Genomic DNA, 23,747 nt, shown 5'->3' on the forward strand with positions numbered 1-23,747 from the left:
GGCGTGTGCTCCAGCCATTCAAGTGGCCCAAATCTGAATAGGCCATGGTGTGGTACTGGGCTACTGCCCAGAGGTTGGGGACCCCTGATCTATAGCAGTGGTTCTCAACTTTTTCTTCACCACGGACCCTCTTTAAATACCTTTTGTGGCCACAGAACCTCAAGACTTAACTCAAGACTTAAATCATAACATTTATTCACGGCTTTGTGGAGCCCCTGATACAACTTCATAGTTCCAGGGAACTGCGGACCACAGATGGAAAATCACTGATCTATAGAATTTCTGGGGAAGGTCATACAGTTTTGAATTTATGCAAGGGCACTTATAATGAAAGCAGTATCCTAGAAGGCATAGGGCTACCCAGTGCTGAAAAGGTGTGTGTGTGTGTATGTGTGTGTGTAATCTAATGGGAGTTGGAAGGAGTGAAAAATATAGTGAACATATGTATGAAGGATTTGTTTTGATTCTGAACAATGGCTGCTCTGAAAAACTTGGACTTTGAAAAAACAAGAAAGTCCATTTAAGTGAAGTAGTGGGGAGAAGGAATTGGAGAGATAACAGATAATTTTTGCAATATTTCTTGAAATGTCTTGGGTACACAGTGGTTGAAAAACAACCACAAACTATAATATGGGAATACAATTTAGCTTTCAAACCAATTATTGGGAGAGAGAAAACTTTCTATGCATAAAAAATACTTAAGGACCCATTCAAAAATAAAGAGGGAGCAATAGGCAAAGTTACTCATTTTAGGATTTTGTCTTTACCTGCTTTTTTTCAGTATGGGAGAATGTGATCGTTCTTGAACTTAATTATAAGTGTGTTGTAATTATAAAAGTGATATAATTACTCTACCCTGATTATCTTATAATTGGGATATTCCAATGCACTCTACACAGGACTGCCCTTGAAGATAACCCAGAAGCTGCAGCTGGCTCAAAATATAGGTAGTCCTCGACTTAAAACAGTTCATTTAGTGACTGTTCAAAGTTACAACAGCACTGAAAAAAGTGACTTATGACCGTTTTTCACAGTTATAACCTTTGTAATATTCCCATGATCATGTGATCAAAATTCAGATGCTTGACAACTGACTAATGACCGTTGCTGTGTCTCAAGGTCATGTGATCTTTTTTGACCTGACAAGCAAAATCAATGGGGAAAACAGATTCACTTAACAACCTGGTTACTAACTTACCAACTACAGTGATTCACTTAACAACTGTGGCAAGAAAGGTTGTAAAATGGGGGAAACTCACTTAACAAATGTCTCACTTAACATTTTTTTTTGGGCCCATTGTGATCGTATTTAGAGGACTACCTGTATAGCAGTGTGAGCAGTATTGAGAACCTCTCAGGGTGCTCAGGGTGTCACCGCTACATGAGCTGCATTGGTTGCCGTTTGGCTCCTGAGTGCAATTCAAAGTGCTAGCTATTACCTATAACACCCTGTTTAGCATAGGGCCTGGATATCTGAGGAATTGCTTGTCTCCAATCATCTCTGCCCATCCAATACAGCAGAGTGGGTGAGCTCCAGGTTGCCTTCATTAAATATTGCCATCTTAAGGGAGCCAGGAAGTGCCTCTGTTTCCCTCCCTCTGGAACAGGACCCCACAGAGATAAGGTTGATGGCTGGTGTTAGTCCCAGGCCTGGGTTTCAAAATCAATTTGCTGATTTGATTTTTTTTAATTAAATCATTTTAATCTGGGCTCTCTTGTTTGATTTAATGTTTATAGTTCTTTTTATTTTTATCCTAGTTTTGTACACCACCCAGAATCCACTGAAATTGGGCAGCCATCAATTTACATAAAAACAATAAGACAGCCAACAGGCAAGGTATATGAATATTTTGTTACTAATGTACAATCACTCACCAGATTCTCTGGCTTCATGTACTTGAATTGGATCTATATAAAGACATAGTCATGAAGCAATTCCTCTGGGATTCCTTCCGATCACTGGCTGTAGAAAGTGGGAGTGGATGCAGATTGAGAAGAATAGAGAGGGAAAAGCAAACCAATGATATTCTACCAATATGCAACAACAAAGCTCAAAATTTACAGTCAAAGAGCTAAACTAACTAGGTAGAAAAAAAAAATCATTCTCTCTATTCTGGGTAGAGGTGATGGAGATAAGAGCTTTAATTTGACCAGTTTTCACTGTTGGAATGTTCTGTCTTCTGAATACAATATGGTTTCTTCCCACCTTTCCCTGCTATAGACAAGATACTGACATTTGAGGGATTGCAATGTATACAAAATTTATACTTAATAAAGTTCTTAAGGGAGATGGCTGAAAATCAACAATATCTTATTTGGCATTACTTCATTTACTACAAAGCAAGATACAGAGTTTTGCAAATATGAAGAGGAGTAGAAAAAGGCAAAGATAAAAGCATCAGTTAAATGTATGCAAGACGCTGAATCTATTTTCAACTATATGGCCTTAGCTTAGGTTTTAATAAGGAAGATTCTGCTTTTTCCAAGATCAGAAGAGCTCTCTAAATATTTATTTTCTTTAAATAGAAGAATTTTGAATCCCTTTGTAATAGGACAGGAAAATAAAGTTGACTACGGGACAGGATATCTTTTCTAATTTTAGCAATAGTGATAAGAGTGTTCAGTGGTTTTTTTAAAAAGCTTGAATTAATAGCCACCAACTCTAATGGATTCTGGATAATAATAGAAAACAACAAAACAACAACAAAACAAATAAAATAATCAAATCACCTAAAAACAAAGAGGGTGAGGAATTACAATTATACGCTCTTGTAGTATTGGTGTAATTCAAGACTACACCACATAGATATATAAGCTAGATAAAAGTTTTTTACAGTTCAACTGCAACAAAAATCAACACACATTAATATATTGGATCCTGTTAATTCTGTTTGTCAAAAAGAGGTGACAGAAAAAGCTACTTTGTGTTATTGAACCCAATTCCATCCAATATTCAGTCTGGATTGACTCAGCAATCCTTAACTACACAGGAGAACCACAAGATGGCAGGCAAAATCAAGCAATACCACAATATTAGATTCAAAGGGATACATTGCACATATTAAGCACAAATGAAAGGACTTTCACTAAGCAGTAAAATCTTCCTATAATTCTAAGTTTTATAGATTGATAGTTATATAGATGCCAAAACCAATGTAACATAATTTAGAGGTGGATAGTGATTGTATAGTTATAAATAATGTTATAAACAAATGCTATGAATTTTCTTATACAAGTAGATTTCTGACAACAGAAGGAAATTTAGGTGAAATGAATACCCATGTGATAAAGAAAGGAAAGAAACTTGCCCAAATTTCACTTAAAAAGGCTATTATCAAGATTAGACCAGCAAATTAAATTCAGTGTATAACCATCCATTTAATTACCATTTGAAGCTAAAAATGGCACTGAAAAAATTGATTTATGCAGTTACAACCCTTGTGTCAGGATTCCAGCAATTGCTCTCATAAAATCATGATTCTTGAGCCAAACTTCAAAAAACTTCAAAGGATTCATTAGATGTGACATACTGGCACTGCACTGTATGAAGCCAACTCTGGCATATGTAATTTACAGTCATCTGTGACCCTGTTTCCCCCCTCCCCCCAGGTGGTTCATAAACCAGATTCTCCAATTGAGCACGTTCACAGGCTGGGCGTCATCATGCACGTTCTCCAATTAAATATATTTGTGGGCAAAAACTTTGATATTTTAGTTACAATCTTTTAAAGATAAGCATTGGAATGTATTTTTGCTTTCAACTGCTCTTCCATATTACCTTCCTCCCCCTCTTTTTTATGGCAACTACTAAAACAGGCATAGGAATGTTTTATGAGCCGACACGTTGCTGCTTCTTCAGGGTCACATGATCAACTTTGGATGGATGGCAGGTGATGGTTGCAGTATCCCAGGGTCATGAGATCACCTTTTGTGACCTTCTGACAAGGAAAGTCAGTGGAGAAACCAGAAATCACTTAATTTAATATTACTAACCTAACTACAGTGATTCACTTAACAACTATGGCAAGAAAGGTCGTGAAATTGGGCAAAATTAACAACTGCCTTGCTTAGCAACAGAAATTATGAGCCTAATTATGGTTTTAAGTCAAGGACTACCAGTAATTAGGTAGTGGTTACAATTCAATAGCAGAAATAGAGAGTTTTCAGAATGCCAAAGGGATTGACATAGCATGTTAAGAATTACAAGAAAAGAGTAAAGTAGAATGTTGGACTCAGACTAAGAAGACCAGAGTTTTCAGTAATTTACAATATGCCAGCCTGAGTTAATATTGAATCACTTACAAAACAATCCTGACTGATGATTTTAATACTGCATGTGATTTGATATAGCAAAAAACCTTGTTAGCAAAGCACAAATTGGAAAGAAGGGAGCAATATATGGCTTTACTGGGAATTCCCTAAAGAGGTATATGTGTCAGACATACCAAGAATATTTTGGCATACCAGCATCTAAGCTGGTTTCAATTTACTCAGTAATTTTGAACAATGGCAGAATGCCAACAATTTAGGATTGAGTACATATTCACCTTGCTTCCTCCCCATCATTCTATTCTTGGGCCTTTCAAATATCATTTTCCATCTCAAAGTGCAGACAAAGGAAGAAACAGTGATACTGAACTATCTCCTCCAAGAATGGTGGATATCCCCAAGTTCTATGACACTATATATGCCCTTACTATGTTAATGATATATATGAGGATCAGGGGTGGGATTCTACCGGTTCGGACTGATTTGGGTGAAACGGATGTTAAATTTGCATCTGGTTCATTGAACCAGTGTTTGAACTGATCAGCTGACCCCGCCCACCCCTTCCCTCCCCTCCCAAGACTCTCCACGTGGTCCATTTTTGATGCAGGTAAGTGTAGGGTCTGTGTGGAGGCTCTGGGAGGGGCCTTCCTTAAGTACTAGAAGTCTGGAAATGGGCCTGTTTCCAGCTTCCAGAAGGCCTCCAGAGCCCAGGGGAGGTTGTTTTTGCCCTCCCAGAGGCCCAAAGGAAGCCTCTGGACCTTTGGAAAGGTGAAAAATGGCCCTCCTGGAGGTTCTGGTAGGCCCTGCCCACCACGGCCCTACCCACCCAGCAAAAGGGCAGTGAATCAGTTGCTGAGATTTTTGAATCCCATCCCTGATGAGGATGCAAGAGAAAGCACCACCTACATCCTTGAGCTTTCAAGGGAAGTATGGCATGCTAATATAATACCATACATACTTTTAACATAAAACAATTTGATATGTGGATTAAAATTGCAAAAATAGAGGCATTTCCTTGAGGGTATAGCTTGAGAACAGCTAGAATTACTTCTCTACTTAATACTTATAAGGTTTCTATTTTTTGATGCATATACCTACAGTATATACATAATGAAGACTATTCTGCAGATATGGAACAATACCTGTACATTTAAGATATCTGGTCTCTTGCACTGTTCATGAAGTAGAAAGTATGTTATCCCTTTTGTAGCATTAGTTTTTAATTGGGTTGGGCCATTGCCTAAAACATTGGTATTGAGCAGATCACGTACTGCTTCTGTAATACAAATTGTCCATCAACAAACAAAAAGACCTTGGTGCACAATGCCAAGTCTTTGAACTTGAAGATGTTTACGAACATCTTCCTTTCTATTGCTTCAAGGATACAGAGCTATTTTTTATTGTTATTATTTCTGAAATGCTCAGATGTTCGTACAATATCATAGGATTAAGGGCAGGTGAAGGTCATTCTGATTCTGCCATCTGACTCAAGTATTCCTGCTGTCTTTTCCAGCAAATGCCTTCCCACTTATTCCCTATGGGCATGACAAAGAGGGAACTAAACAGGAAAGCAGCCTGCAGGTACAGAAAACTCAACATCCACCTATGAATGATTTCTGCATTTGCAAACTGAGTCTCTTTGGCTGTTTTTGTGCAATTCTCCATTATACTTTGGAGTGGGGCAGTTAGTGAATAAAGAATAATAATATTTTTATGAAATATTAGGAGATGTTCCAGGATCTTTTCTATTGGATGGTTAAAAAGAATAAATGCTGTCATTTGCAAAGTTCTCTCTTAGAGGTGAGTAAATTCACCTTTGCTCAGTTTTGAATTATGTCGGTCACTGAAGCATACTCAAAATTAGAAAAAGAAGACAAAAATAATTTTTCCATTGCAATATTTGAAACTGGCTTCTTTAAACTTGTGTATGTGTATATGTTTGTGTTTTATCATATGCTTCCTTTATAGGAGGATATTTTTAATAGCAGTTCTAACTTTGTGAATTGAGGCCATCTGGCAATTTTCCTTCAGATATTTGGTAGCTTTCTATGCACAACAAATTGCTTTTATGAAACTTATTTCAACCACAGTTCAAAGTATGCATTGTAAGGGGAGTACACCTAAGTGAGTGATGCTAATAATAAATATTGATTTCTCAAGTGTAGTTATTAATTTCAATGAAAATAATTTAGCAACATATTAATAAATCTACCTGAATCTATAGCAAGGTATACCAGAGACACTGTGGTCTGCTTATTTCTTACACAGCTTACTTAGTGGATCTCAGTGGAAATTTTTCCTCCTGCGAACTTTTGTATTTGCCATTGCACAAAAAATTATATTGTACTATTAATCATATGTGAATATTTCAAAAAGCATCATACTGTGAGGTTTGGATCATCCAGCTGTTTCAATTTAAATTTGTTTGCTTGTACTTTAGATTTCTAACTAGTGACATTTTGGGAAGTCTTTTTTTCTTCCCTTTCCTTCCTTAAATTTATATTTTTTTAAATTACTTTTACTGCACTTGGATAAACTTTAAGGTGTGGCTTCTCTCAAGAAAAAGCTGATTTTAATACACGGCCTGATAGAACTTTCCGTGTTCTTTTCCACTTTAACAAGTGGCATCACAAGTCAATTAGCTTCCTGATAATTTGCTATGTTTCGCCAATCCATTTCATTCAGGAAGAGCCAGAGGTCACAAATATTGTGGATAGGAAGAATCCAGTCAATGGACGACAGGGACTGGGGTGAGAGCACTGGAAGCCAGCTTGAATAAAAGGAAGAGATGGAATGACTGAGTTGGGGGAAATTCTTACCTTCTGAAAGTGAGTCTTCTGTATGTTAGGACTTCATATATGTGGATCATTCAGTTTCAGGATGATACTTTTGTTTTTTCTTAATTGGTTTTCAAACTGAGTTGCCATTAGCTTGCTCTTCTCTTTCTTGCTAGTATGGAGGAACATGGAAATATGGAGGCCTAACCCGTGATTTCTGGCTCTCTGAGCTGAAGCGTCATGAATTGTAAGACAACTACTGCAGTTACTTCTTCAGTCATAAGGCAAACAGGACCCCATATATTTACAGAAGTTTGTCAATAACTTATTTCTTTTTTCTATTATCATGCGCACCCAGCCTCTAAAGTTCTTCATTTGCAAGAGGAAGTGTTCACCATTATTTTAATCGGGTAACTGTCCATTTCTCCAGGCTGCTGACTTTTGAAATGGGATGTGACTGCTGACTTTTGAAATGGGATGTGATTTAATTTGGGAGAATGGATCCGTAAGAAAACAAACTAGAAGCAAGCAGGTTCAAGAAAAAAAAACACCAACACAAATTATGAAATAAGCACATCACTGTTTTTTAAGTGTGTTGGCTGGGATTTTAAAAATTAACCCCCAAAGAACCAAAGCTTGAGATCTCACTGTGTTATTCATCTATTCCCATCCTGCATTTCTCTCTTATCATTTCCACTCTAACATCTCCTTTGATGGCAACAAGATACTTCAAAGAGGAGGTTTTGTTTCAACTTTTGTTAGATTTATTTGCTCATCATTTTTTCCTTTCTTGGGGGAAGGGGCTTCCAAGTTGCCTGCTGATATATCCTGCAACTCTGCCAAATATATCACAGCATGCATCCAGTGGCCCTCTATGTCTTAAATCAAAATGTAGCTGCTGGAGCTTTGCAGATCTGAACAGCAGTGCACCAGGTTGTTATTTTTCTTATCTCTTGTTCTGAGTGTCTTGCATATACCCTTTGAATGCTTCAGATATTCAAACCGGCAATCTAAGCATTTTTAGTGCTTTAAGGAGCTGTCAGACATTTCTATATCAAACTCCCAAGTGTATTTACCAGCAATCAGAAGAAAATAGTTTTGTGTTAATATCTTATATTCCAGCCACAAGATACTTTCAACTGCTGTAGTCTGACTTTTAGTAGCACTGTTCATTTTTTATGTGTCAGGTTTTATTTAGATACTTATGCATAAACTAGTTTATATTTGGCAAATATTCCTTGGTACAATATCCTTTATGTTTTCTCTCAGCCCTGATTTGATTTTAGCAGCACAGTTCTTTGAATTTGAATTCTCTGAGGAATATTCCTATTATATTGTGTCCACATGTCCTATTTTATGGAAATATCCTTTTGTTTGAAACGGTGTTCTGTTGAGGGCTGATCTGAATTATTAGCTTGTTCCAGTAAGACTGCAGACCTCTGATCATTTCTGAAGACAGGACAGGAAGATTTCATTATATATATTCACACCTAACCCAAAGGTAAAAAAACCTCTTGCTTGTCTTTTTCTGCTATGCATCAAAAGTTGGGCTTTCTGCCTTTTGCCAGTTCAGTGGAATCATCTGGTTCACTTTTTGAGCTCCAGTTCATTGAAGGCAAGAACCACCATTCCAACTAGCTATTGTGCACCGAGGAAAAAATGCCTCTTCCCTTCTAATCACTGGTCCACAGCTACTTTTTTTTTTTTAACAAGCTCACCAATTGAACAGTATTTTAAAATAAGTTTGTTCATGGAACAATAAAATGGCACACTGTTTTTTTTTACAAACTCATTGATGGAATAGTGACTAGGACTTGGATGCACAAAAGTGCCTTAAAGCACCATAAGGCATTGCCATGAGGATAAACTTTTTGTCATGTATATGTTTTTATCAATGGGAGTAAAATATAAAACAGAAAAAAAAACAGAAAAACATACATCCAACAGTAATAAAAACAACAAAAATGTGTGCAAAAAAGGAAAAAAAAATTGACCCAAACATCTAACGTTAAACATTAAAAAATCCATCCTAGCTGGAATTAAAAAAACAAAAACTAATATCCTTTCTCTTCCATCTAAAGCTCCATGACACTAAATTCAAAGGGATAAAAATATAATACATAATGTAATTAACTTGCATAATTAGATTAAATAATGTCTTCTGAATATCATGGTATTATGGTTGGTAGAATTTTGTTGCACAACAGGACTTCCCCCATTCTTTTTGTCTTTTATTCTTTGAATATAGCCTTAAACCTTTTCACCTGTCCAGAGAACATTTGGGGGGCCTCAATGGACTAGTGTTCTGTTAGTTTACTGTCCCTTAAGTTGATATGTGAACAAACTGCATTGCCACTAAGAAAATGGCTGGAAAATCAGCAGTCCTTCAGTGTGCTTTCAAGTGTAACTTGTCTATTTCAATTGTAAAATTGTCCTTTAAGGCAATTTATGGATATACATGTAAAAATAATGTGGTAGAATATATCCAGAGGTGGGATTCTACCGTTCGGCCCAGTTCTACTGAACCAGTAGCTCCGAAGATCACAGAGAGAGAAGCAGTTTGCTCCAACAATCTTTCTGTTCTTCTGTTTGGCTCACCTGCCCACCCGGGCTCTAGGCTGTCCTTTATTTCCTGCTTTTTCAACCACAGCTGCTTTGTGCGGCAAAAGAAGATGATTTTGCGCAGCAGGAAAAGATGAAAGGTTTGCAGGATAAGAGGATTTTCAAACACTGCACACACACAAAGCATGTACTCACCGAACCGGTTATTACACTGGTTGAATCCCAAACCTGAATATATCCATTGCATGCTTCTATAGATAAAGAATTAAAAACTTTACCAACCCACTAGTTACATTGTATTTTATATATATACATACTATCTTTATTTTTCATTGTGTTAGTTTTTATGTTCATAAATCATTTCTCGGTTAGCTATTTCCTTCTCAATTCATTTCATTACTATTTGTATTATTAAAATATTATTCTGCTGCAAGATGTAGTCCTTTTATATAATTGGAAAATTGCAGCAAATTTTTAATTAAGTGCTAATAACTTCTGGTGCTTAAATAGTAGATTAATACAGTAAAAGTAATTTTGAATTTTAAAATCTGGCATATATGGACTAAAGGAAAGGTTTAAGTCCCCAAGGTAAAATCCTGCTACAGGCCATTGCACTTAGTACCCATTTATGGATGGAGATATATATATATATATATATATATATATATATATATATATATATATATATATATATATATGGAGGTTCTCGGAGATCTTTGTTGGGTCTCGTATATATATGATATATCATCAGGCCTCTGTCTTGGCTCTTGCTTTCACTTTCTGAAAAGCAAGAGCCAAGCGAGGCCTGATGATGATGAATGATTCATACACTTGAATCTCGGAGACAACAACAAAATCCATATATATATATATATATATATATATATATATATCATACATACATACATACATACACATACATACATATATACATACACATAGATACACACACACACACACACACACACTTATGGATTGTCCCGAAAGATCCAGGAGAATACAGTTAATTGAATAAGCAAATATTTGATTTCTGATGAGCATGCATATCAAATTGGTCAATAGAATCAGTGAAAAATATCCATGGTTTAAAATTAAATATCAGAAAATTTAATTGTATCTACTTTGTCATGTAGTTATTAGGAAAGATGATAATATGTACTATAAGTCCATTGCAAAGGTTTATGGTATAGTTTCTGAGCCCTGTTGTAAAGACAGACAGAAATAGCATACCTATACCTTTAGACCACCTTATTACCAAATAATAACAAGTTCATTTCTTCCAAACTCCCGATAGGTAACTGTCTAATATGACTGATAATAGCTGGAGATAAATGATCCCTGGATTCATCCAGCTCAGCATTTCTTATATCCCAGATATACCATTTTACCTTTAGTCTTCTTATAGAACATATTAGTTTGTAATCACCTACCAGAAAATTAAGCAACAGTTTCAATCACTTTTTGATGGGTAAACAGAAAACCATCTATCTATGCAACACAGCATTTTTAAAAATTCCAATATGTTGTTATTTTTCTTATTCACTATGGAATTTATAACATTCATCAATCATCCCTGAGAAAAGTGATTTCTGAGATAGAGTAATATGGTTGCCTTTTATACCAAAGTCGGGAGTTAATTGTTTCTGCCAGACAAGCTGACGATGGAGTGATCACACAGACACAGGCAGATCTAAGAGTGATACAAAAGCTGTATGTGGAAGTATCTTAAATTGCCACAAAATAAACTACATGCTTGGTAACCACAATGATTAATCTGTGTTAGAAGTGATCAGTTGAAAGATGACAGTGCCAGGACCAAATCTTGTATCCTAACTATTTAACATTTATTGTTCATACCCTTTGAAGAAATTTCCTAATAATTGGGCTTCTCTTTTGAGTCTATATATGGGAACTAGAAATACATTTTATGTATTACTAAAGACATAAAGGAAATCCATTCACCATTTATTTAAAAAAATATTTTAAAAAATCACCACATGGAGTAAAGGGATACAGAAAAATAATTCTAGCTGCTGCCATTTATATTTTTGTGGACCATCATCACAGTTTATATTTCATAAAACATGTACATCCTAATTCCTGCACCTACCTATAAATTTAGAAATAAACACCTATCTCTCACAGTAAGATTGAGGCTAGGTAACCTACCTATTTTGCTCATTCTGCTGTCCAGGCATTGAGTGTTGATGAGTACTTTGAGGCTCCCCTTCTTTCTTTCTCTTTTTCAGTCTTTCAGTCAGAGGGGTTTTGCACTCAAGTGATCCATGTTTATTTCTCATATGTAAACTGACTGGAAATGAAGCTGATTTAGAAATTATTTTCCAGTTGGTTTCCCTGCTTCATAACTTTTATCTTTACCTTTCTTGAAATCATGTGAAGAGAATAGAAATTACTAGCATTATTGTTTTCCTCAGATTTGGACTAAGGAGAATGTGATAGGACTCTTGTTAGAAAGTCCTATAAGAACTGCATGCTGCATTTTCAATAATCCTCAATATTCCATTATCCTAAACCTTGGAATTATCATTCAGTTTTAAAAAAATCAATCTGTTCCCTTTTCTTAGTAAATAAAACTTATTTTTCATATGATGAATCCTTTGAAGTTTCTGGTTTGACATTTACATTTTGGAACCAAATGACTGAGTGGAAGCTAATAGAACCTGCCTTAATGACAGATTGTATGTTAACTTCCTAGTCTCTCTTCCTCTGTCATTGTCGGCATTTACTATTTTATTTTATTTTCCATGCTGAAGGTTTGTATAGTTTTTCAGAAATATTTTATATTAAGGAGTCTTGAAGATAGATGATAATTTTCAAGTCAGTCTTCTAAAAAACTAAAGACATTTACACGCTCTTTTTATAGGCTATTTATTTTTTTCCCATTGGCTCAAGCACTTGGATTAAGAACTGCCATGTTTTCTCTAAAAGTTGATCATTAAACTGCTACTCGGATTTGATTACTCCATCTATCCTCCCTAATTTAATTCCTATCCTTTCAATTATATTGTAGGTGGAAAGACAGAGCTTGGAGGTGGAGTCAAGAGACGAATAAGCCTGGAGTCATTATAGCAATAGCACTTAGACTTATATATGGCTTCATAGTGCCTTACAGCTCTTTCTAAGCAGTTTACAGAATCAGCATATTGCCTGCAACAAACTGGGTCCTTATTTTACCAACCTCAGAAGGATGGAAGGCTGAGTCAATGCTGAGCCGCTGAGAATCGAACTGCTTAACTGCTGGCAGCTAGCAATACTGCATTCTAACTACTGTGTCGCCACAGCTCCTAATGTTTCCAGAAGCATTCTAAGTCCAGGTGAATTATGGTAACTCTTATCTAGCACAATTTAGTGCTGAACTTTACTTCTCTAGATTCTTGTATCGAGGCATGAGCAATAAATCAGCTTAACTGGAACTTAATGTGTAGTCCTGATTCTTCAGGCTGACATACATACGTTAATAATACATAGTTAATAATCATTGGGTGTCTTCAACTTTGTGAATCTAGGCATATTTAAAATATTGGAAGCTTGTTTGGATCTCTTACAACATGGCTGTCAGAAAAGCTTGCACATTCACAAAACCAATGACACAGAACATGTGCCAGTCACAAATATAGGCCAGAGAGCAAATTAGCTTTTAGTCTAACCTTGTCAGTTCTCCAGAAGGCTCCCTTCTACTCTGCAGGTTTTTTTTTCAATACAGTATTATTTGTGCAGATGGGCATATTTTTAAATGTCTTTTTTTTCCTAAAAAGGGTCTCATAGACTGTGGTAGCCCGGTCCATTTAGCCCAGAGGTATTTTGAAAACCCTTCTCATTCACTATTATTTTTCTTATTATCTATTTTTAATAGCCAGTCAATCAGGAGGCTAAATGGGTGCCAAGAAAAATATATAAACATAGTCATTCCTCTGAGCTTCACCCACATGACTGATTACAAGCAAATGGATGCCAATTGAGTCTAGTTTCTGTTTATATAGTTAGCAACATTTCTGTTTATGTTGTTAGCAATATATGAATGCACCATGTCCAGTTGTGAAGGGGAAGAAGATAGGAACATGATTAGGAAGATGGATGGAAGGTATCTTGCCCATGACTCAGCTGTAGACTATGCTATCTCTTATCTGAACATTTCCTAAGCAGTGTCTATGGGCCATTCTGCCAATGTCATGCCTACGTACCATTTCAGGGATATTGCTCTTCTGGAAATCTGTTCATCCAGTTTTCAGGTCTCATATCTGTCTCAATGCTATGGATGGAGAGGTGGGGTGGTATTGATTTATTGTGCAATCTTGTCTGTAACCAGGTTATTGTTTCCAAGATGTGGAGTGTGACTTCTTTCACATTGGGTTAGGCCATAAGAACAAGCTGGGGAGTGCAGCAGCCCTGCTACCTATCTGGATGCCACTCTGGAGTTCCTGGATATGATTATCAGACTGATGGTTGAGTTCCCCACCTGTTGGTATTGGAAGACTTGAACTTCTATATAGAAAAGTCAGGGAGAGCCCAGATTTCATGATCTCCCATTAATCATTTCTTGTCCCACAACATCTTGGACCTGATTTATATACAGTAGACGATGGCCATGTAGAAAACCTCATTTTCACTTCAGAACAATTATCTTATCAATTATTATATTATGACTTCCCTTATCCTGGTCAGATCACTTTCTGGTTTATCTGTAATTATTGGCCACCTGCATTTTTAGAACAGTGTTGGCAATGTGTGATTCCCCGAGGTTGCTAAATTCCAACCTCCATCAGTTCCAATCTCAGCCAACATAAATGAAGATGAGGGATGATAGAAATTGTTGCAGCATATAAAATGACAAACTTCATCTGTTTTTTTTAAGAAGCATGTTGATCCTTAAAGGACTTGGAAATTTTAACTATTTTTCAATGCTCATATAAAAGATCCTTTTCAATAATACACCAGTATATCTTGGTAACAGGGAAGGTTCAAGAGGGAGATTAGAACTGCAACATCTCTTCTTACAAATCAATCTAATTTGCACAATGAAATAATCTGACATCATTAATTGAGATGACCCAGCAAACCCAGTTTGAAACAGAACTGAAATCAAATCCATTCACATTTGAAAAAAAAATCAATTCCATCCTTACTGAACAGATACAATTTCAGCAATAATTAGTTCTACTTATAGCTTATTTGAATAACTCCAGTGCTAGCACACAAGCTATTAATCAAAATAAAGAGCTACTCCAGTCTAAACAATTGGCTTTAAACAATCAGAAATAAAGTAATTGATTTTAGTAGTGATTGTTTTGTTCTTTTTGTATTGGCCTGTTTGCTTTAAACTAATCAATCACTGACTTTTCCATATAGAGAGAAATTTTTGAGGCTATTCATTTCAAAACTGATGGTGTTTCTAGCACTTTCACAGGAATTATTATTGTTCTCTGGGGGTGCTGCTTAAGTTAATATGCTGCACCAACCATCTGTGATCACAGATTCTTTGACCTACAATTTAAAGGGGCATTGTCAACCTTATTGTGCAAAATATGGATTAGATGTTCCCTGAAGATTTTTCTAAGTTAAAGTCTTGGCTGCTGAAAGTTGGCTTCATGCCATGATAAAATAGCCTTTTCCATTGGCTTCTAGATTTATTAGTGGTTTTAAAGAACATTGTGGCAATACTTTTCTTCCATCTGGGAAAGACACAGGTAAAGACTCCATTGTATACCTTTCTGGTTTAGACTGACCATCCTTTAATCATCCTGGTAAAAGAAACAAGATAGGAATAGACGCAGAACCATAATCGCAACTGAGTATGATTTTTCACCATGAATATACACTGATTTGGAAATATAGAATACAATGATAGATATTTTTGCTGCTTGGAGATTCCAGTCAAAAGTAGAACACAAATAAAACCAATGGTTCTGTTATCAATTATTAAAGCAGCAAGTTATTGACATCACTTTTTAAGGATGCTTAAAACAAAAGCAGCAAAATCTTTCAAAATATATTTCTAAAGTGAGAAAATGGACATTAAATTCGGAAATGTCATTCACTGAATATAAAAATAACCATAAATGGATGCTAATAATAATATAATATAATATAATATAATATAATATAATATAATATAATATACACACATCACCTACAACAATTGATACATTAAAAAGACTGAACAAGAAAAGGGTTATAAAATTGTACTGAATATGTGTAACTGTTGTGAATAAAGCAGATTTAATATTAAGGATTTTGAGGGAAAGAATGGAAAATAATTTCACTGAATACCTATGTCAAAATGTAATCACTGAACCAGGACTTCCGGTTTGAAGGGCTTCGGTGACAGACAGAATTCCACGATCGTGCGTGGTTTCTGTCTGGGCTCGCCGCTGGAGTGCCCTGAGCTGGCTGGTTTCGGGGCTAAGCCACCCCGTAGAGGTGGTGAAGAGGGGGGAGACTGCCAGCAGGGTCGAGGAGAGCCGCATCTCTCCTCCTCAGCTGGTCAAACTCCCTTTCCCAAAGGCGGTAGGAGCAGTGATCAGAAATGGCCACCACAAAGAAGAACTTGACCAGAAAAGAACATGCAGGAGGAAGATAAGAAGTGAAAGTTTTGGTTGACCAGGTTAAATTGTAAAAGCAACAACCAAGGTGCCCTGGAATTTAAACTTACAAAAAATAACGTTGTCAAAGAAGAGTTGGAAGCAGTGAAGGAAAGTGAAAAGGGGAAGGTTTGGCTTTTTTCTCTCTCTCTCTCCCTTTCCTGATACCGGCAACTAAGAGACTTAAATAAGAAATCGGAAAAATCCACTTTGACATCAATAGGCAATTAAGCTGAAAATAAAACAAAATGTCAAAGGGATAATAAAGATTTCTGGACATTAAAAACTTTCTTTTTCATAAGCAGGAAGGGAGAGAAAAAGAATAAGGGCAAGATCTGGAAGAGGGAGGAGACTGCCTGGAATTAAAAAGAATCTAAAGTAAAAATTCAACAAGACTTCTAAAAGATACATTTTAACTGAAACATTGCAACTAAATAGTAACCCCAGGAAGAGAAAGTGAAAAAAAGAGCAAAAAAGAAACAGCTTGCGTGTATTGGGATTATTTGGTGATTTTTGGATTTTTGGTTATTATATTTGAATGACTAAAATCAATCAGGTGGTTGTTTAAAAATTTATACAATGGCATCACTTCTGGATGAATTGAAAATGGAACTTAAAAAGTACAAAGAAGATGCACAAGAAGCAAAGGGTTCTTTTGGCTTCATTTTTCAATTCTTAGAAATGGAGATTTGGAACTATGAGAAACAACAAGAAAAGACTGCAAAACAAGAAGACTGGGACAAAGAAGAAGCCATCTTTAATGAACAAGTAATTCTATGTGGGGAAGAAAAAGGAAAGGGGGAAAAGAGAATGGAGAATTTAAGACTTAAAAAAACAACCAAAGAAAAGAAAAATAATTCAAAATATAAGTATAATACTGGAAAGCAACAGAAGTGGGGAATACAGAAGTGAGAAATAGAAGTAGAGAGACAAGGGGTTAAAAAGAGGAGAGAGAAGAAGAGAGGGAAGAAGGAAAGGAAAAGAAGTTATAAAGGACCAGAGCAAGATATCGAGAAACAGGACCTATTTAGAGATAATGGGTGAAAATCTAACTGAAAAAGGGATTCTGTAAAGGTACATAAGATTGTATTGTTATATTAGTAATAGAAATAACTTTAGAAAATTGGAAACAACGTATGATTAAAATGAGGGATAAAATAGTTAGTGTAATTTAGTGAAATGTTCGTGAATAAAATAAGTGAAATAAAATAAATGAGAAAATTGAATTAGGAAGGAACAGGAACATTTTAATTAATCAATGTTTTATAAAATATAAGTGAAGGGGGGGGGGATTAACTATGGAAAGTTTATAATTGTTCCCAATTAATATTTAATTGAAAAGTAATGTTAAAGATGTTAAGACTTTAATGAATATTAATATTAATAATAGAATTGAATAGGAATGGAATGTTGTTTTAATTTTTTCCTTTTTTTTAAGAATACAGTGTGTATTTTAAGAATGTACCAAGCAGAATCCGAATGGAAGTTATGTATTATGTTGAATGTTACAACTTTAGGGAAAAGATATAAAGGCGTCATACTCCAATCAGTAACTACAGGAGAAATTTTGTTTAATGAGAAAAGATAATAGACAATTGAAACAGGAGAGACAAAAAATATAAATACAATGATTTGAATTGAGATGAGATAATTAAAATAAAATTGAGAAAATTAAAAGAGGGGAGAAGCTATGCAGAAAATGTAAAATAGTAATAAGATATGGAATAGAATATAAAAATGAGCATGAACCTGAATTTGTGTCTGTACGAAGAAATGTAACCCAGGAATATGCTACTTTCAAAAAAGATGTTTTATTTGTATTTTTTTTCTCTTTGTGAAAACTCAAATAAAATTTACAAAAATATATATATATGTAATCACTGAACCAGTAGTAATGCCGGTTGAATCCCACTCCTGGTCTAAGGGGTTGCCACAAAGAACATGGAGTCAACTTATTCTTCAAAGCACCTGAAGGCAGGACAAGTAGCAATGGATGGAAACTACTCAAGGAGCGAAGCAACTTAGAACTAAGGAGAAATTTTCTGATCATTAGAACAATTAATCAGTGGAATTACTTGCTTTCAGAAGTTGTGGATGCTCCAACATTTCATTCCATTCTATTCCATTCCATTCTATAATACAAAAAAGAGCTGCAGAGAAGTACATATCAAATTAATCTTTACAAAACTGAAAAAAATATTACAGTGGCTTAACATTTATAGAAACCTGTGAGCCTGTCAAATTTTTAAAAAGTTGTATCCAAAGTCCCAAAAGAATTTCAGTGAGAATAACAAGAGAATGTTTGTGCTAAAGCAAATTTGCATTATTTGCAGAATATTCCTTTACCCTATTTCAACTATTGGTAGAATAAATATGTACTTACCTGAAGATGAAAATGTGTGTGAATCTGAGAGAATGAAACTGATTTTGTTATGAGTAGGGAAGCCTTATTCTGAATATGCAATCAGCCTTTGAGAAGTAACAGTGTTTTTTAATTAAAAATTAAAGAAAATATTATTGTAATTGTTTCAGTTGAAATCAGTAGTATATCGATGTATAGCTTGTAACTAAAATAATAGAAGTGGCTCTCTTCAGACTATTTCAATCTGCTGTTGTGGAAATAGTTTGACTTCATGGGTCACCAAGTACTGAATCTGAAGATTTATATGTTGGTTCATTATTTTTCCTAAGAAGCTCTTATTGAAAGCTGTTTTGGCCATTGTATATGTAATTTATCCATGAGAACCTCTTTTTGATTTATTACAATACAATTATGACAATGATTGCTGAAGTTTGGAATTATAGGTTTTATAATGCCAACAATGCATGGGTATATTTCAAGGAGAATGTCTGTCACAAAATTCATATTGTACTTCAAATGTAAAATGAGATTATTAGCATCATATTGATTTTGCATCTACTGAATATAGTCTACATTTCCACTGTTAAATGCTCAAGAATAGCAGCTGATGCTGAAACCTAATCAGAAGTCTGGTTTTAACTCTTTAACTGTAACTATTTCTGCAATAGGAATGATATTTATAGACCAATACCAACATGTTATTAGTTGGCCTGTGAAGGCTTAAGCTTAAAAAAAAAGATTCAGTAGATGATTCCCTTGATATCCATATGTAGCCTGTCCCTTTAACATATTCATAGTATTTAGTCTCCAACTCCTTATCTTTGTACAATTCCCAGCTCTTCAATGCCATTCTTGTATTACAGTATCCAAAACTAGTCCCAGTATTTTACATTGACACGTATGGCAGAATTAGTACTTCCATTGATCTCAACATTATATACCTTTGTTGATACAGTATAAATGCATTGATTCTTTTAGAGCTATGGCCTAGCTCTAAATCTGGCTTAATCTGTGGTCTTTTTTGATATTCAGATCTTTTTCACAAAAACTATTGATGAGCCAGGTATCACCTATCATATACCTTTAAATATGCAGAACTCTATGTTTATCATTACTGAATTGAATCTTGTTGGAAAAGGCCTAAAGTTCAAGTCTATCTAAATCCTTCTGAATCTTGAATATTTTCTGATTTGTTAGCAACTCCCCTGCCCCCAGGTTTATGTCATCTGTAGATTTGCTGAACATCTCTTCCTTCATCTAAAAATGCTGAATAGTAATAAGACCAGAACAGGACTCTGAGGTATTTCACTGCTTACTTCAAAATAGAAACTGATCCATGAGGGGCTATGGATTGGGTACAGACGAACTATAAATTTAGCTGATATTGGGTCAGTCTCTGTGTAACTCATGTAAACTGCTTTATTTATCCTACTACAGGTGGTGGTAGCATTGTTATATAATAATAGCGATTTCTTTTCACTTTGAATAAGACTGAATAAGTCTTGTTGAATAAATTCACAAGGACATTCAAATTGTCATCATCATGTAATGTGTAACTGATTTATATTTATTCTGAGGAGCCAAAAAAATAGATCTGATTGAGTATAAAGCTGTCATAAAGATATTTGAACAGATATTTTTTGTTTAACAGAGAATGGAAAAGAATTGTCCAAGTAAATGACTGGCTATACAAATGGTATACATGGAAAACACTTGAATTTGTTCTGAATTATTTGGATGAATGGTTTTCAGACACAAGATGAACTGTAAAAAATATGTTTGGCTAAGATATGATGTGCTTGATCAGTACAGCTTCACTCTAGATCATAGGGGAAGTGGAAATTAAAATTCTCATGTTAAGAATCACAGAAAAAGATTTGCTCAGTATAGAAGGAAGTGAATGTTTTATTGTAATGAAACTTATTAAGGCACAATATTTTTTAAAAAAATCTAGCAGAGAAGTAGGTAACTCAGGAAGAGAAAAAATGTTATGTAAGTAGCAGGAATAATAGGAAATCTAGTACATAGATTTTCCCATTATTCTTGCTACATACATAACTATTGTAAGTTTTTGCTTTGAAATTAAATTAAAACTGTTAATAGTGAAATATATATCAAATATTTTCCATGGGGGACAAAACCAGGGGAAAAGGAGCTCAAAATGAATGGGAATTCTAAAAAAAGAAATACTAAAAATATAATTGAAACAATTCCAAAACAGCACATAACAGTTAAAAAAAAATCAAGTACAGCAAAAATCAAGTATTGTACAGAATGTGGCTGTACAATAAACTTGGTGAAGCTCTTAAAGCAGCAACAAAAATAACAACAAAAAAGAGATGGAAAAAAAGGTTACTAAGGATACATTTAGCCTATCGTGAGATAACAGATAAGAGTAATAGATCAACTGATGATGCTACGTCTATTGTTGTCCATACTGTATTGAATAATTTGGAACAACAGGGAACTTACACAAGGCTATTATTTGTGGATTATAGTTCTGCCTTTAACACCATTCTACCCAACAGGTTGTTTCTTAAAATGTCCGATTTGGGTATAAATCAGAAGATTTATTTGTGGATAAAGGATTTTCTGATAGATAGGCCACAGACAGTAAGGATGGGATCTCATCATTCTTCTACTCTGATACTAAGCACAGGAACTTCCCAGGGTTGTGTGCTAAGCTCTTTCCTTTATTCTTTGTACACAGATTGTACCATGGTACATAAACGGTGAGATGGTGGAGAGGGTTGATAGTTTTAAATTTCTGGGCACTTATATCTCAGAGGACCTCTCATGGACTATGAATGCTAACATGCTTGTAAAGAAGGCACAGAAGAGGCGTACTTCCTGAGAATGCTCAAGAAGATAAACCTATCTCAGTATCTACTTCTGTTCTGATGCAAACCCTTTTCCAATAAAACAGATGTTATGTCCTGAGGACTCTAGGAGTTCTCACTCAGGTCCATTCACTTTGCGGGGGCGTTCTCCCCTTTACCCATTGGTCGGTTCTCCCCAGCAGCCAGCTATAAAAGCAGGCTGCGGGGTCCAACCAGTCGCTGATCGCTGCGAGCCAGTTCCAGGCGTGGCAAGCGCGGTCAGCCCTTTATTGTTATAATAAAGTATTGTTGCACTCATGCTCTGGTTCAGCCTCTCTTTTCCCAAACCTAACACTGGCGACGAGGATGGGATGGCTACCAGAAGCACCATGCAACCGCTGAGTCACTAGCCGCCGATCCGCAGCCAGAGAGAGCGATCGGTCGGCGATAAGAGCAACGCTGATCCGCAGCCAGAGAGAGCGGTCAGCAAGCAAAAAGAGCAAACAAAAGAGCAAACGCTGGTCCGCTGACAGAGAAAGCGCCAGCAAGCAATCGAGCGAACACTGATCTGCAGCCAGAGAGAGCGGTCAGAACGAAAAGTTAGAAGCGCCTGTAGCCGCTTGTTAGCCCAGCTACAGGGAAAGTGAAGCGCTGTGAGCCGCAGCCGCTCATTGTTTAGGCGCGAAATTCAAACGGCTGTCATTTGAATTTCAAACCTAAAAGGCACAGCACGGTGCCGTAGTCAAGTCACTGACGCCCACACAGGCGCGAATTTAAATGCCACCAACGGCTGACGGCCAAACGTGGCTAACCCAGAGAGAGAGAGAGGATTGCGAAAAGCCTCTCCAGAGCTGAAATCACTTGCCTGCCACAGGCTCTAGAACATTTTTCTGCTGCCCCAGAGAGATTTTTTCCACAGGTTGTTCTACCGGCCCCATCACCATGAACTCCAATCCAGTCTTCCCAGCGTTCAAACCGGATGAGGAGAAGTGGGAATCATACAAGAACCGTTTTAACCATTATATCGATGCAATTGGGCTTGCTGATGCTGGAGAACATCGGAAAAATCGTATTTCCTGATCTACTGTGGAGCCATCATCTTCGATACTGCCACAGCCCTCATGGCTCCACGTGAGTTGAAAAACGTTCCTTGGTCAGAGCTACTTGAAATCCTCACTAACCACTATTCTCCTAGACCCTCACAGATTGCCAGGAGATTCACCTTCCGTATGAGGAAGCAAGCGGACAAGGAAACCATTAATCAGTATATGGCCGCTCTCAGAACAGCAGCATTGCATTGTGGGTTTGGAACCTACCTGGAGGACATGCTCCTCGATCAACTAGTCTGCGGGGTCAAGGACCTACACCTTCAAAGGCGCCTCCTCGCGAAAAAGACCTCAATCTCGCACAAGCAGTCGAGGAGGCCTTAGCAGCAGAATTGGCAGCGCACTCAGCCACCGAAATCCATGGCCCGACTGCCAAGCTGACATCAATTCCAGTCCACTCCGAAGAGGTGGTAGCAGAGGAATCCCTGAGTGATGAGAACGACGTCCACCGCCTCTCCAACGACAGACGGCCGCAGGTAGGAGCCAAACAAGAAAACATCGGTCCACCCAAGCACATCACCCTGTGCCTAGCCTGTGGTGGATCTCATCTGAGGGCCACCTGCAAGTTTAAAGGAGCTACCTGCAATAACTGCCATAAAAGGGGGCACATCGCGAGAGTCTGCCAAGCCCTCAAAGCTCAACACAAAGGCACCCCCGTCTCACACTCGGGGCCACAGAGGCAAGTATTGAACTGTCGCACACATCACCGTGCTAAGCACACTTGCCACACTGTTAGTAAAATCTCTCTCCGTTTACTTAGAAGGTAAACCGTGCCACATGGAGGTTGACACAGGGTCAGCGCTCTCAATTATCTCGTGGAACACCCTCAAGAGGCTCCAGCCCAGCCTATCAACTAGCTGGCTCCAGAAGTGCCAGTTTAGCCTGAAGGACTACCAGGGGAGGACCATTCCTGTAATTGGCAGAGGCAAGTTCCTTGTCAGTTTTAGAGCTTTTAAAGGTCACCTACCTCTAGTGGTAGTTAACGGCAATCTCCCTACCTTATTGGGGCTCGATTGGTTTCCCCATCTCGGCCTAGGGCTAACAGGAGTCCATGCTGTCTCAACCTCAGACACTGACTCCTTATTCACTGATTACTCAGATGTATTCAGCGATGAGCTGGGGTGTTATAACGGTACCCCAATATCGCTCTCAGTCGACCCCAGGCAGTCCCAATCAGGCTAAAACCGCGTAGGGTCCCATTCGCTATTCGGCCAAAACTAGATGCTGAATTGGATAAACTATTAAAACAAGGG

General features: G+C 36.7%; 1 long non-coding RNA gene across 1 annotated transcript; it reads left to right on the forward strand.

Annotated features, from left to right (window-relative positions):
- Nucleotides 1–5,556: 5,556 nt before the first annotated feature.
- LOC148125830 (uncharacterized) lies at nucleotides 5,557–13,047 on the forward strand. Its single transcript, XR_015743533.1, has 4 exons — nucleotides 5,557–5,850; nucleotides 6,955–7,097; nucleotides 7,223–7,358; nucleotides 12,640–13,047. It is a non-coding gene; the product is annotated as an uncharacterized LOC148125830 (long non-coding RNA).
- The last annotated feature ends 10,700 nt before the right edge of the window (nucleotides 13,048–23,747 follow it).

The sequence above is a fragment of the Pseudonaja textilis genome, chromosome 4 (genome assembly GCF_049901715.1).
Source record: "Pseudonaja textilis isolate UNSWEBS1 chromosome 4, rPseTex1.2, whole genome shotgun sequence".
NCBI lineage: Eukaryota > Metazoa > Chordata > Lepidosauria > Squamata > Elapidae > Pseudonaja > Pseudonaja textilis.